This window comes from Pieris rapae, chromosome 11 (genome assembly GCF_905147795.1).
Source record: "Pieris rapae chromosome 11, ilPieRapa1.1, whole genome shotgun sequence".
NCBI lineage: Eukaryota > Metazoa > Arthropoda > Insecta > Lepidoptera > Pieridae > Pieris > Pieris rapae.
This window is the reverse complement of record NC_059519.1, coordinates 10,550,066-10,563,800: the sequence shown is the minus strand read 5'-3', so window position 1 is coordinate 10,563,800 and position 13,735 is coordinate 10,550,066.

Below are 13,735 nucleotides of genomic sequence, written 5' to 3'. Positions count from 1 at the left end.
AAAGGCACCAACAAGACACAATTCGGCTATCTAATGTGCCAGGCAAATCTCCAGCGTAAAGAACTAGCTCAAAACGAACTCTGGCTGGAGGCAAAAAACAGAGGTATCCTCGCAGCTCTCGTTCAAGAACCGTATACTGGATCCGAAGGGAGAGTCAAGGAACCGTCGGGCGTCAGGGTGTATCAGCATCAGCAGGTGGGAGCGACCGTGACGAAGGCTGCGATCTTCGTTTTTGACGAAAAGATCGAGGTAATCCAGTTTCTCGAACTGACAACGCCAAACGTGGTAGTAGTCATGCTGCGTACGGCGGCTTGGGAGATCACCTTGGTATCCTTCTATCTTGAGCCAGACCCCAAGGACGTCCAGCCTCATATAGACCGGATACAGAAAATATGCAGTAGGGCCAAAAAGAGAGTGTTACTGGCAGGTGACGCAAACGCAAAGAGTCCTTGGTGGTGCAGCCCTATAGTCGACCATAGAGGCGAGCTCATAGCAGAAACCCTCCACAGTATGAACTTTGAAATATTAAATAGCAGCAACCTACCCACTTTTGACACTATAAGGGGGGGCAAGAGATTCAAAAGCCACGTGGACATTACCGCTTGCACCACGGATTTATTGGCTGTTATAGATGAATGGACCGTGGAGGAGGGAATGCTGAGCTCTGACCACAACGGCATAACTTTTAAAATGAGGCTGGAGAGGTCTGAGGGAAGAAAAATAGAACAAACCACTAGAAAATTCAACACCAGGAAGGCGGACTGGTCGCTCTTCGGGAGACGATTAAATGAGCTCCTGGAAGAAGCCCAAATAAATCTGGAAACAATTAACAAAATAAGTAATAAAAAACAGCTAGAGGAGATGGTGGACAAATATACGGAAGCGACGATAGCAGCCACAAAAGAGGCCGTCCCAGAGATAAAAAGGAGGAAAACAAACATCTTGCCTTGGTGGAATGAGGAGTTGGAAAGGAAAAGGAAAATGGTTAAAACGAAGAAAAGGCGTATCAGATGCGCGGCACAAGTCCGCAGGGAAAGAGTGGTGCAGGAATATCTGAAAGAAAAAGAAGAGTATGAAAAAACGGTCATGGAAGCAAGAACAGAGAGCTGGCGAAACTTTTGTACTAGGCAGGAAAGAGAAGGAATGTGGCAAGGGATCTATAGAGTAGTAAACCGCACAACAAAAAGAGCAGAGGATATTCCCCTTGTCGTAAATGGCAAACACTACGACCCCAAAGAATCCGCGATGCTTCTTGCGGAGACGTTTTACCCCCCGGATGAACCAAGAGAGGATACAAAAGAACAGAGGCTAGTACGAGCAGATGCAGAGCAGGTGAATGATGGTTCAAGAAATAATGATATTTACGACCCACCATTTACAAGTTTTGAGATAGAAAGAGCCGTAAACAGCTTCAATCCAAAAAAGGCGCCGGGCGGTGACGGTCTCACAGCCGACATCTGCGAGAGAGCCATCAAGAGCCAGACTGAAGTGTACCGAGCAATTATAAATAAAGCCCTAGAAACCGGGTCGTTCCCAAAACAATGGAAGGAGGCGACGGTGGTGATTCTGAGAAAACCAGGAAAACCTAATTATACGGAACCAAAATCTTACAGACCCATTGGCCTCCTACCCGTGATGGGTAAGATCTACGAGAAGATGCTAGTCGAGAGACTAAAGTGGCACCTCGTGCCAAAGCTATCCAAAAGGCAGTACGGGTTCATTCCGCAACGAAGCACCGAGGATGCCCTCTATACTCTAATGGACCGTGTACGCAAGAACTTAAAAGGAAAACTGATAACACTAATCATCTCACTGGATATAGAGGGAGCATTCGATAACGCATGGTGGCCCAAAATACGCATGCGTCTAGCTGAAAAAGGATGTCCCATTAACCTGAGAAGGGTGTACGACGACTATCTCCAGAACCGTAAAGTAAAGCTACGCTATGCTGGCGAAGAAGTCGAAAGAGTCACCACCAAGGGTTGCGTGCAGGGATCAATAAGCGGCCCCTTGCTCTGGAACGTTATACTGGACCCGATACTGGAGCAAATGTCCGACAATAATATATATTGCCAAGCATTTGCTGATGATGTGCTGGTGATAGTGGAGGGCGTAAGTGGAGAGGAAGTCCAGAGGAAGGGCAACAAAGCGCTCGAACTGGCCAAAAAATGGGGTGACAAAAATAAATTAAAGTTTGGACCCAAGAAGACGCAAGCAATGATCATAACAAACAAAGTCAAGTATGATGCACCAAGGCTTACAATGTGTGGGACTGAAATCGCACTAACGAATAAAATAAAAATACTTGGCCTCACAATAGATAACAAACTTACATTCAACGATCACGCGTCAGAGATATGCATAAAGGCAGCCAACCTCTACAAACAGTTGGCAAAGGCGGCCAAACAAACGTGGGGTCTGAATCCAGATATAGTCTCCACAATCTACACAGCCGTGGTGGAGCCCACAGTTACCTACGCAGCAGCAGCATGGGCCGGGGCAGCAGAGAAAATATGCGTCCGGAAGAAGCTTAATATGATCCAAAGAGGCTTCACCCAAAAAATCGTTAGGGCAAACAGGACCGTGTCCTTGAACGCGGCCCTAGCTCTTTCCGGGGCTCTCCCACTGGACCTTCGAATAAAGGAAGTAGCCACCCTCTACATGGCGAAAAAGGGCCACTGGGAGGGCCTCAAGGACGACATAGAGGTCGAGAACAAGGCAGAATACTGCCAAATGGATCACCCCGCAGAAGAGCCGCAGTTGCATTACGGCTTTATTACAAATGAGGAGGAATTAAAGACTAGCTCGGAGGGACTAACACAATTCTACACCGACGGCAGCAAGAATGATAAAGATGTCGGTGCCGCTTTTTCCTGCTGGAAAAACGGCACCGAAATTAAATCGGGTAAATTCAAGCTGTCGCCCTACTGTACGGTCTTTCAGGCGGAGGCACTCGCTCTGACGGCAGCTGTACGCGTTATAAACACCGCGAACGTGAGGACCAGCGCTATATACTCCGACTCGAGATCGGTGTTACAGGCGGTAGTTGGTGGCAATTCATGGCACCCACTTATAGTAAAAATAAGAAGCCAACTTAAAACGGCGAAGAAGAATAACAGAGAAGTAAGGCTGTTCTGGATAAAGGCCCATTGTGGCCTGGTCGGTAATGAAAGGGCCGACAACCTCGCTAGAGATGCGGCCAACAAGTTGAAGACCAAGGCGGCATATACAAGATGCCCTATATCATATATAAAAAAGGAAATACATAAAGAAACACTAAATGAGTGGGAGCAAAGGTATGGTGAGAGTGAGCGGGGCCTTGTGACAAAGACTTTCCTCCCTGACATAAAGACTGCATATAATTTTATAAAACAAAATAGACCAAACAGGAATTTAGTCCATGTCATGACGGGTCACGGTCCCTTCGCTAGCTATTTACATAGATTTAATCTAAGACGTGACCCGTCATGTCCCTGTGACAACAGCACGCCGCAAACGTCCCTGCACTGTCTGCTTAGTTGTCCCATGTATGGGGTCGCGAGGCACGAGGTGGGGGAGAAAACTGGAATCTCATTAACGGAAGACCAGCTCCCACAGTTCGTGTCCCGCGGCGACCTGCGGACATGCCTGGAAGAGTTTTGCAACAAGATCGTGCAAAGTGTCCGCAGACAGAACAGGGACTGTAACACCCCTGCGACACTGACGGATGGCTCGGTGTCGCGTTCGGACGCGGCGTGCTGTTGCCACACTGGAAACTGTTAAACTAAGTGTAATGACCTAAAAAATGTATAAGATAATTAGACATTAAGTATTTAAATTATATTTTACTACAATTTTTTCGAAATAAAATCACACAATCACGCGTTTTAATCTAGCTAGAAATTCCACGGCCCGGGGAAAACTTCGCCCGGGGTGTAGGCTATTAGGCGCTTATAAAAAAAAAAAAAAAAAACCTAACCTAACCTAACCTAACCTAACCTAACCTAACCTAACCTAACCTAACCTAACCTAACCTAACCTAACCTAACCTAACCTAACCTAACCTAACCTAACCTAACCTAACCTAACCTAACCTAACCTAACCTAACCTAACCTAACCTAACCTAACCTAACCTAACCTAACCTAACCTAACCTAACCTAACCTAACCTAACGGGCCTGAACGGTCAGAAAGCGTGCCGCTCCGCCTTAGAAAAATCTTAAAAATAGGTTTTTTGCCTCGAATCGGCCAGTGCCGTATGTCATCGTACGCGTCTCGCGACGAGGAATCCGAATATATATACATTGTTTTATAAAAAGTGAGAAAAAGTGGCAAAAAAGTGGAAAAACACAAAAAGTGTAAAAAATTTAGTGAAAAAGTGCGTGCGGCTCAAAAATCAAAGCGACGACCTACCTAAATTTTTACGTGGCTAGATAGAGGTCGTCAAGCCGCACCTTTTGACACCTCACCCAGATTTTTGCGGCCAAGAAATTAAGAAAAATTTCAAAAATAAGAAAACACCACGTGGCACGTGGTACCAGAAGGAAACAAAATCTGGACAAAAAAGTACCATCATTAGAAGCGCCGCGAAAAACTACACAAGGGGGAAGCCTTGGTTTTTATTTTCCTCAAGGGGAAAAAATTTTGTAGGTGTTTAACCACACCTTGCAAAGGTTATACACCTTCGAGGAAGAATATCTCAAGATCTAGATCGAGGACCCCAGCCGTTCTTGACATCATCAAAAGCGCCGCGCGGAGCTCTATTTAAAGGTACTAATCTCAGATTTTTCCCTCAAAAACTGAGGCCCCTGGAAAATTTTTTCTCCGGACCACGTGGCACGTGGTCGGAGATCCCGCCAATATTTTGCACCGCGGATAGGCTCATCGGATAGATCTCGACGAGCCTGTCATTTTGATATATTCGTATAAAAAATTTGATCAATATTGGCGGCTCCAGAGGCCCGGGAATAAAAAGGGGGAAAAGTGCGGGATAACTCGGGAACGGTGCATTTTAGCGCGTTTTTAAGGCCAGATCCAGTATACATAGTATACTGGGTTTTGACCGCCGGTTCGAACCCTACCGGAAACCATATTCACAAAAATTTTAAAATAATTTTCAAAATTTAATTAATAAAATATTTAATAAATTATAGTCATATCAAATTTAGATAAAACGGTGCACGCTAGCTTAAAAATAATATCATTTTCGGCCTAATTAGGGTAAAAAAGGGTTATAGGGACGTGTCGCGTGCACTGTACCTGGGACCCCCCCCCTCGCCCTACTACCTCACCCCCTGGGGTTGAAAAATTTCAACCTCACGGAACATACACGTGTGACGGCTCTTTCGACTCCCCGCAAAAAGCAGAGTCGACTGAGTACGTTTACAGCGCACTCAAGCACACGTACACACAGTTATCACACACAAACACACTAAGACACAATTCACACATAAACACACAAGTGTGACGGCTCGTTCAACTCCTCGTGACTCGGGGAGAAGATTGCGGCTGTCCATTTCTACATTCGAGTTAACACACACACACACCGGCATACACACATACAAATACACGTTCAGGAACTCAAGTATAGCACCTTATTCGACTCCGCTGATTGCAGCGGATCCTCCGAGTAGGTGCATACGTGCCAAGGCACACCAACACACACACACACACACACACATACAAATAAGGCAAGGTCAGGTGGTCCTTCGCGCGCTTTTATTAGAACAAGCGATACACCGCTCCCGAAGGTACCAGGACTGTGATATTAGGTTAAGTGACAGGGGTTCTCCTTTTGGAAACCCCTCTTAGATATAAGTTTTTGACACGGCTACCACCCTTTTGGGGGTAGACCTTAGAATAAGTTAGGATATAAAAATTGACGGCTGCCACCCTTTTGGGACAGCCATTAGAATAAGTTTTAAGATATTATAATAATTAATTTGACAAAAATTTTAAAAATTAATAATTAAGAATATTCATTGCTTGTAAATTATTTGTAAACTATTTATTTATTGACCTGTCTACTACCCTATTGGGAGTAGGCCTTAGAGTAAGTATAGATATAAGACGATTTATTGTTAATAAAAATACTATTTTAATTGACACGGCTACTACCCTATTGGGAGTAGCCTTAGATTAAGTATATTTTAAGATAAATTATTTTTAAAAAAGAATAATTTTTAAAAATTGACACGGCTACTACCCTATTGGGAGTAGACCTTAGGCTAAGTCTTTTAACTTATTAAATTCATCTGACAATCCTAATAGGCAAAATGTTGGGTATACGCACTCCACCAAAAACGGCACCTGCCATCAGGCGCAGTATAGATAAGTGGGAGGAGGCCTCCAGCCAGGCCCCTAGGGCAGCACAAGAAGAACCTCTGGCGGGGGGGAGGGGAGCGGGTAAGTCTCCTGCTCCCGCTCAAGCCAGGGAAAAAGAGGCAAAAAATTGTTACCTAAAGGCAATGGCGCACTTGGCGGAGTCCCGAAACATAAAAACAGAAATAAAAACAGGGGTACAGACAGCTGTAAAGCGGCTGTACCAAATGGTAAAAGAAGCCGAGGAGGAGTTGGCGGGAGGCCCAACAAAAATAACAACTAAAACAAGGAACGAAAAAGACATGGAAGAAAATATATATGATAAGCTAAACAGACAAATTGAAAGATTGGAAATAGAAAATAGTAGGTTGGAGAAATGTAGGAAAGGAATAGAGGATCTGGCAAAAAAGAAGGATGAATGGGTCCTGACCGAGATAAGGAAAGAGTTTGAGGAGAAGGAAAAGAAGGACATGGAGAGGCAAAACAACTGGGCTGCATGTATGAAATCGTACGCCGAAGCGACGAAAGGAAATCTCGGTCAGGGCCAAAACGACACAGAGGGCCCGGGGCAAAAACCTGCACTGCACTCTGTCGTGGTGGCGCCGAAAAACGCGACCGACACGGCAGAGGAAACGGTGCAGAACATCCGGCACTTGCTAAACGCGAAGGAGGAAGGTTGGCAAGTGCAAAAAATAAGAAAAGCGAGAGATGGGAAGGTAGTGGTGGGTTGCAGGACAGAGGAAGAGAGAAGAAAACTTAAAGAAAAACTGGGCACAGAAATGGAGGTCAAGGAGACCTCCAACAAAAACCCGCTTATTAAGATCAAAAACCTACTGACCTGCAACACCACCGAGGATATCGCCCGGGCCCTAAAGAACCAAAATAAGCATGTGACTGCGCACCTAGAGGAAAGAGAGTTGACTATTGTGGAAAAGTATAGAAGGAAGGCAAGAAACCCTCTGGAGAGCCACGTGGTCCTGCAGGTCACGCCTAAACTCTGGCAAGCCTTGACATCGGCTGGCAGGATACACGTGGACCTGCAGAGGGTTTGGGTAGAGGACCAATCCCCTCTGGTCCAATGCACAATGTGCCTGGGGTATGGGCATACCCGCAGGAACTGTAAAAAAGATACAGAGGTGTGCAGTCACTGTGGAGGAGCCCACATGAGGGCCGATTGCCAGATCCTCGGGGAAGGAAAGCCTCCCAGCTGCGTTAACTGTAAAGCAATGAAAGGAAGAGACGCAGAGCACGGAGCCTTCAGCCAGAGCTGCCCAACCCGGCAGGGATGGGACAGGGCAGCGAGGCTGAGTTACGCGTACTGTTAAAAAAGCCGAGGGCTCCAACATAAACACCGGCTTTCTCCTGGCACAGGCGAACCTTGGAAGAAAGAGAATCGCGAACCAGGAGTTTATAAAGGAAGCGGGGGGTAGGAAGGTAAAGATAGCACTACTCCAGGAACCGTACACAGGGGCCAATAAACAGATGGCAGAAAGCCCTATGTACAGAGTAGTGCAGTGCGTTCCCACAGGGAAGAAACCGGTGAAGGCGGCGGTACTTGTTTTCGATGAACACATCGAGGTCTCACAAGACAAATCACTTACAACCGAAAACATAGTGGCCGCCGTCCTGAGAACGGACAAGTGGGAACTAGGGGTAATATCAGTGTACTTCGAAGGCGATGAACCCATCGAACCATACCTCGTACAGTTAAGAGGCTTCACGAAAAAGTTAAAAACCAAGATGGTACTGATTGGAGGGGACGTGAACGCATGGAGTGAGTGGTGGGGGAGCCGAAACGAAGACACAAGAGGAAAGGAACTACGAGGGTTCCTTGATGAAGAGGGGCTGAGCATCTTAAATTGTGGAAACACACCCACCTTCGACACCGTTAGAGGGGGCCGTAGATACACGAGTACAGTCGACATCACAGTATGTACAACGGCCCTCCTCAGCAAGGTAACGAAATGGTGGGTTGACACATCAATTACCAGTTCGGATCACAACACAATATTTATGACTACAGCCCTTCAAAAACCCCAAACGCACACCCTACCGAAGACGACCCGCAAATACAAAACAAAAAACGCAGACTGGGAGGATTTTAAAGAGAAAATAAAAACGGAATTGACACAACAAGGATTAGACAAAGGGACGATAAAAGAACTGGACACCAAGGCCAGGGTCAACAACGCAGTAACGGAATACACAAATATAATAATAAAAGCCGCCGAGAAGCATATCCCCAAACTGAAACAAAGAAAGAAAAGCTTCGAACCACCCTGGTGGAACAAGGAAATAGAGGCCCTTAAGAAGGACATGGTAAGGAAAAAGAAAAGGATCTCATACGCAGCTCCAAGGAGGAGAGAGTGCGTAGTAACTGCCTACCTGGAGGCAAAAAAGATGTACGAAGAAGAGATCGAAAGGGCTCAAAAGGAAGGGTGGAAGAAATTGTGCACGAAACAAGAAGGGGAGAGCTTATGGGACAGAATGTATAAAGTAATAAGAAAGGCGGAAGGGATCAGGGAAGACACCACGCTAATAGAGAAGGGCATTTCGTTGAACTCCGAAGAATCGGTGCAGCTGCTGGCACAGAAATTCTTCCCGCCTGACAATTGTGAGATGGATGATGACATCCACCAAAGAATAAGGAAAACGGTTGAGGAAATGACTAGCAGCCTACGGGGAAGCAGCGCTGATGAAGTGCCAATCACAATGGCGGAGCTCATCAGCACTGCTCGAAGCTTCAACCCGAGGAAGGCCCCGGGTGCCGACGGACTCACTGCGGATATCTGCTGCGCAGCTATCACGGCGAATCCGGAGGTTCCCCTGGCCATCTTTAATAAATGCCTCGAAGTGGGATGCTTCCCTGATCTATGGAAGGAATGCACGATAGTGGTACTGAGGAAGCCAGGGAAGGAGGACTATACGGCCGCCAAATCCTACCGTCCAATAGGCCTATTGCCAGTCATGGGGAAGATACTAGAGAAGGTAATGATCAACAGAATTAGACACAGCCTACTCCCCAAGATGAGCAGGAGGCAGTATGGATTTATGCCAGGAAAGAGCACGGAGGATGCCCTTTACGATATCCTGACGAAAGCGAGAAGCCACATAGAAAACAAAGAGATAGTGTTGATGGTGTCGCTAGATATCGAGGGGGCTTTCGACAACGCATGGTGGCCAGCTATCAAGTACCAACTATCAAAGAAAGACTGTCCCAAGAAATTGAGACTAGTAGTGGAGGACTATTTTAAAGGCAGGAAGGTGGTGGTACGCTACGCAAACAGAGAGCATGTGAGGCGACCTGAAAAGGGATGCATTCAGGGCTCGATTAGCGGCCCCACCTTCTGGAACATCCTGCTCGACCCACTACTGGTCGAACTGGAAGAGGACGGGACTTATGCACAGGCATTCGCAGACGACGTGGTGCTGCTGTTCAGTGGAACAGACACGCACTCGATCGCGCAACGAGCAAACGTAGCCCTCGAGTACGTGAGAAAGTGGGGTATCGAGAACAAGCTCAACTTCGCGCCACAAAAAACCAAGGCAATGGTCCTGACGCGAAGATTGAAGTTCGATACCCCAATAATAAGGATGAACGGACAAGACATAGCCATAGAGAAAGAAATAAAACTGCTGGGACTGACAATAGACGGAGGGCTCACGTTCAACAAGCATGTGCAAAATGTCACCAGAAAAGCGGCAGACATATATAAAAAAGTATCGAGAATGGCGAAGCTGGAATGGGGAATGACGGGAGACATGGTACTCCAGGTGTACCAAGCCGTCATTGAGCCGACGGTAACATACGCGTCGGCAGCCTGGGCACCGACAGTAAAGAAAATGTGCACAAAGAAAAAACTGGAGACGGTGCAACGGGCCTTCGGACAGAAGATCGCAAAAACATACAGGACGGCATCGCTAAATTCCGCGACGCTACTGGCGGGGATACTGCCCCTCGACCTCAGGGTGGAAGAAGCCGCCGCGATGTTTGAGGCCAGAAGGGGGTCATCCCCGTTTATACGCGAAGGAGACCGGATTGAGCGTGCCGTACCTGCGATAGAACAACCCCATCCTGCGGAAAGACCAGATATAAGCTTCGCCATCACAATTGACCCTGGCCAAATACAAAACGAAAACATAGCGGCCATATACACAGACGGGAGCAAGACAGAGAAGGGAGTCGGAGCGGCTTGGACGAAATGGGAGGGAGGTAGAGAACGAAAATGGAAGAAGATAAAGATGGCCCCTTACTGCACCGTGTATCAAGCAGAGCTAGCGGCTCTCGTCGGTGCAGTTAGGGAGGCGACGGCAGCGGGTACTGACGTGAACATCTGCAGCGACTCGAGGTCCTCGCTCGAGGCCATCGCGGGCGGACGCTCTCGGAACCCCCGAGGAGTCGAGATCCGCAGCCACCTGGTGGAGAGCCGAAAAAAGGGCCAAAACATAAGACTCCACTGGGTGAAAGCGCACGTCGGCACGGAGGGGAACGAGAGGGCGGACGAACTCGCGAGGGCCGCTGCGGAGACCTCTAAGGTCAAAGCAGTCCACGTAGAGTACCCGCTGTCGTACATAAGGAAAGAAGTAAGACGGAAAACAATAGAAGAATGGGACAAACGATACAGAGAAGGGACTACGGGCGGAATAACAAAGATTTTTCTAAAAGATGTTGCGAGCGCTCATAAGCAACTGAGAGTAGCGAGATTCAGTCCTGAGATGGCACAGATACTCACAGGCCACGGGCCTTTTGCCGAGTACCTGTGCCGTTTCAAATTAAAAGAGACAGCTGAATGCGAGTGTGACAGCGGGGTGCAACAAACCATCCCGCATCTACTTATAGAGTGCCCCATTTTTGCCTCCTCCAGATGCGACCTGGAACAGATGACAGGCATGGTGGTCAGTCTTGAAGGACTGCCCGGCATGCTAGCCTGTTACAGATCGCAACTGGAGGAATTTTGCTTAAAAATAATAAAAAGAACCGCCAAATTTAATGGAAGTAAGGGAGGGGCGGGGACCGCGAGGCGGCCGGCGCCCACTTGCTAATGGGTATCATAAGGATACTCACGGATAAGTGAAAGCTGCCCGCCTCGCGGGCCACGTCTCAGGATAGATATGGAAAGAAAATTAGATAAGTTGGAATATTGTAAAGTAATATTTTAAGAAAGTTGAAATTGAAATTATTTGTACAAAACCTAATAAAAATTAAAGCTGTGTTTTCAATTATTTAGAGGATGAATGTGAGAAAGGACGGATGGGTAGCTTAGACAACGCCCCCGGCGATAAAGTAGCCGGGGAAGGTAGGCCTATTAGGTGCTAAAAAAAAAAAAAAAAAAAAAAAAAAAAAAAAAAAAAAAAAAAAAAAAACCTAACCTAACCTAACCTAACCTAACCTAACCTAACCTAACCTAACCTAACCTAACCTAACCTAACCTAACCTAACCTAACCTAACCTAACCTAACCTAACCTAACCTAACCTAACCTAACCGCCAAATCCTACCGTCCTATAGGCCTGTTGCCAGTCATGGGGAAGATACTAGAGAAGGTAATGATAAACAGAATTAGACACAGCCTACTCCCCAAGATGAGCAGGAGGCAGTATGGATTTATGCCAGGAAAGAGCACGGAGGATGCCCTTTACGATATCCTGACGAAAGCGAGAAGCCACATAGAAAACAAAGAGATAGTGTTGATGGTGTCGCTAGATATCGAGGGGGCTTTCGACAACGCATGGTGGCCAGCTATCAAGTACCAACTATCAAAGAAAGACTGTCCCAAGCAATTGAGACTAGTAGTGGAGGACTACTTTAAAGGCAGGAAGGTGGTGGTACGCTACGCAAACAGAGAGCATGTGAGGCGACCTGAAAAGGGATGCATTCAGGGCTCGATTAGCGGCCCCACCTTCTGGAACATCCTGCTCGACCCACTACTGGTCGAACTGGAAGAGGACGGGACTTATGCACAGGCATTCGCAGACGACGTGGTGCTGCTGTTCAGTGGAACAGACACGCACTCGATCGCGCAACGAGCAAACGTAGCCCTCGAGTACGTGAGGAAGTGGGGTATCGAGAACAAGCTCAACTTCGCGCCACAAAAAACCAAGGCAATGGTCCTGACGCGAAGATTGAAGTTCGATACCCCAATAATAAGGATGAACGGACAAGACATAGCCATAGAGAAAGAAATAAAACTGCTGGGACTGACAATAGACGGAGGGCTCACGTTCAACAAGCATGTGCATAATGTCACCAGAAAAGCGGCAGAAATATATAAAAAAGTATCTAGAATGGCGAAGCTGGAATGGGGAATGACGGGAGACATGGTACTCCAGGTGTACCAAGCCGTCATTGAGCCGACGGTAACATACGCGTCGGCAGCCTGGGCACCGACAGTAAAGAAAATGTGCACAAAGAAAAAACTGGAGACGGTGCAACGGGCCTTCGGACAGAAGATCGCAAAAACGTACAGGACGGCATCGCTAAATTCCGCGACGCTATTGGCGGGGATACTGCCCCTCGACCTCAGGGTGGAAGAAGCCGCCGCGATGTTTGAGGCCAGAAGGGGGTCATCCCCGTTTATACGCGAAGGAGACCGGATTGAGCGTGCCGTACCTGCTATAGAACAACCCCATCCTGCGGAAAGACCAGATATAAGCTTCGCCATCACAACTGACCCTGGCCAAATACAAAATGAAAACATAACGGCCATATACACAGACGGGAGCAAAACAGAGAAGGGAGTCGGAGCGGCTTGGACGAAATGGGAGGGAGGCAGAGAACGAAAATGGAAGAAGATAAAGATGGCCCCTTACTGCACCGTGTATCAAGCAGAGCTAGCGGCTCTCGTCGGTGCAGTTAGGGAGGCGACGGCAGCGGGTACTGACGTGAACATCTGCAGCGACTCGAGGTCCTCGCTCGAGGCCATCGCGGGCGGACGCTCTCGGAACCCCCGAGTAGTCGAGATCCGCAGCCACCTGGCGGAGAGCCGAAAAAAGGGCCAAAACATAAGACTCCACTGGGTGAAAGCGCACGTCGGCACGGAGGGGAACGAGAGGGCGGACGAACTCGCGAGGGCCGCTGCGGAGACCTCTAAGGTCAAAGCAGTCCACGTAGAGTACCCGCTGTCGTACATAAGGAGAGAAGTAAGACGGAAAACGATAGAAGAATGGGACAAACGATACAGAGAAGGGACTACGGGCGGAATAACAAAGCTTTTTCTGAAAAATGTTGCGAGCGCTCATAAACAACTGAAAGAAGCGAGATTTAGCCCTGAAATGGCACAGATACTCACAGGCCACGGGCCTTTTGCCGAGTACCTGTGCCGCTTCAAATTAAAAGAAACACCAGAATGCGAGTGCGACAGCGGGGTGGAACAAACCATCCCGCATTTACTTATAGAGTGCCCCATTTTTGCCTCCTCCAGATGCGACCTGGAACA